The following is a 2,497-nucleotide window of genomic DNA, read 5'->3' as shown; positions in this document are numbered from 1 at the left end:
GGAGAGGAGAGGAGAGGAGAGGAGAGGAGAGGAGAATGAGTTCTCCTGGTGCATGGGGGACAAGAGGAGGAATAACAAGTTTAAGCTGTAGGAAGAAATTTAAGTTTGATGTGAAAAACCACCTAGAAAAGTTTGACAGACAATTTCCAGCCTGAGGAAGCAGCACAAAGACCATGGAATCCTCTGGCACAGGCCCCTGTTCACTCCACACACATTACATGGGGCACATCTGTGGGATAACACACCATCCCTGGAGCAGGGTAACTCTGGGAGTGAGGATTTATGGAGCACTTGGAGCTGTGCCAGACTTCAGCATCTGGCTGAATGTTCTCCTATGGCAAATGACAGAGCTGCTCTACCTGTAGAACCAGAACAGGAGCTTCTGTGCCTGAAAGGGACCTGTATTGTCACCCAGGTGACATCTGTGACAAGGAGGTACTGAGTGTAAGCAAGTGATGGCTCTGACAGGTGTGGAGCAGTCCAGCTCTAAATGAGTTAAATGTTTCCTGCTGAAATCCTGGACTGCTATGTTTTATTTCTGTTTCCCTCCAGTGGAAAACTTGCTTCTGAAATCACTTACTGGACATTGACAGAACGTTCCTCTTCCTCCTTAACACAAAAAAACCCCTGGGAGGTAAGAATTAATCTCGCGTGTAAGTCACAAGTTTGGCACAGACACCGTCCAGCTCAGTTTGGGCTCAAAGTGCCTTTCTCACTAAAGTCCTTGAGCTGGAAAGCAGAGTGCAGGCAGCAGTGCCAGTCTGGAGCACACACACAGGAAATCTCTCCAGGTCTGATCCCTCTTCCTCACTGCAGCAGGAACAGGCAGAGACAGTGCTGAACTCCCCAGGCTGGTGCCTTTGGAAAGCTTGAAAGAGGAAGGACTGTTCAAGGAACTGACAGACCTGGTACCTCTGAGCTCTGGGCTTGTGGCCTTTGATGAATTTGCTCAGTCATCTCAGTGTGAACTCTGCCAGGTACTGAACAACACCGAGAACACAGGCTTTGAAAATCCACCAAGCCCCAGCACACTCTCCAGGGGTGCAGAGAAGCTGCCTCTGCCCCATCCCCACAGGCCAAGGGAGCCCCAGCCCAGGCAGGGCTGGAGCCCTTTGCAGCCTTTAATGGATTGAATCCCATTGAAGCAGCAGAGCACGGACACCCCTCTTCAGGGCTGGGCTCCTCAGACTCAGGAGAGGCCATTCCTGAAGAAGACCCTCTCTCCAGCTCTGCTCACCTCCAACCATCGTCCCACCAGGCACCAGCCCCCTGGGCTGGCAAGGAAGTGCTGCAGCCCCCAGTGCTGAGCCCTAACATCTCCCCCATCCACAGGGAGTGTGGCTCACTGGGGCACAGGGGGTTAATCCAGGGCTTTCTGAGCTGCTGGATGTACCCCGAGGGCTCAGGGATTTCTGGGGCTGTTCATCAGCATTCGCAGGTGGTGCAGCACCAGTGTGTCTGGGTGCAGGTGGAGGTGTTTGGCCCTGCAGGGGGGGAGGATTCTCCCTCTCTGTGTTCAGTCAGCCCTCTCTGTGTATCTGGGGCTCAGAGGGCACAGGGAACCCTCCCACACCCTGCTCCGGGCTTGCCCTGGGGTGGGGCCCACTCACATCCCAGGGTGTCCAACCCCAGCTGGGTTTTTGGCAGCTCTGTGCTGGGAGCCCGGGTTATGCAGGGGATTGTGCCTGCCTTGGGAAGAGGCAGTAAGAAAGGAGAGGGTTCCATCCCTTCTGAGAGAGGGGAGGAAGGGGTATTTTCACCTTCCTGAAGAGGAAGAGCAGTTTCCTCAGTAAGACTCTGGCAGCAGCCCCTTGGTGATAAGGAAGGGGGTGCCTGGTTTGTCTGGTTGGGACCTTGACCCCATCTCATCCCAGTGTCCCTGAGGCATAGGAGATCACCACCGAGTGTCAGAGGCAGGACAGAGACCCCATGAAAACACAAATTGGGGAAGATTCTGCTCCCAAGCTCTCCACTCTAATCCAGGCTCAGTTTCCAGAAGCTTTGTCCAGGGCAGGTCCCAGCTTTGGCTCTTCCACAGAAACATGATTTGCTCCTCACAGGTACATCCTGCCAGCCAAGCCTATTGCCTCAAGGATTACCCACAGCAGAGACAGAAAGACCTTCTCATTCCCAAGGGAAGTGTGGAAAACGAGATTCACTTAATAAATTACAAAAAGTTTAATATAAACAAAAAGACAATTAGGAGACAAAAGAAATAAAGCAAAGGGTTAAAATGGCCGGGTGCCCTGGTGGGTTGCCAGGAACACACCTGGTATCTCAGGAACTCTCTTTTTATCCCCTCCTGCTGCCAGGGTTTAATGCATACTCAAACTTTTTCAAGAAGTATTTAGCATGTCCCCTCCCTGGTTCTGCCTATTTAGAACATGCTCTGTATGGGTTTTTATTTCTGCTGTTCAGCACTATTTTTGCTGGTCATCATTACTCTTGCTGATGAGCATTATTTTGAGTTTGGTTTCCTTTCTTCTGCAAGTGGTCA

The sequence above is a fragment of the Parus major genome, chromosome 27, assembly GCF_001522545.3.
Source record: "Parus major isolate Abel chromosome 27, Parus_major1.1, whole genome shotgun sequence".
Taxonomy (NCBI): Eukaryota; Metazoa; Chordata; class Aves; order Passeriformes; family Paridae; genus Parus; species Parus major.
The sequence above is the reverse complement of the archived record's forward strand: the minus strand, read 5'-3'. Positions refer to the sequence as shown.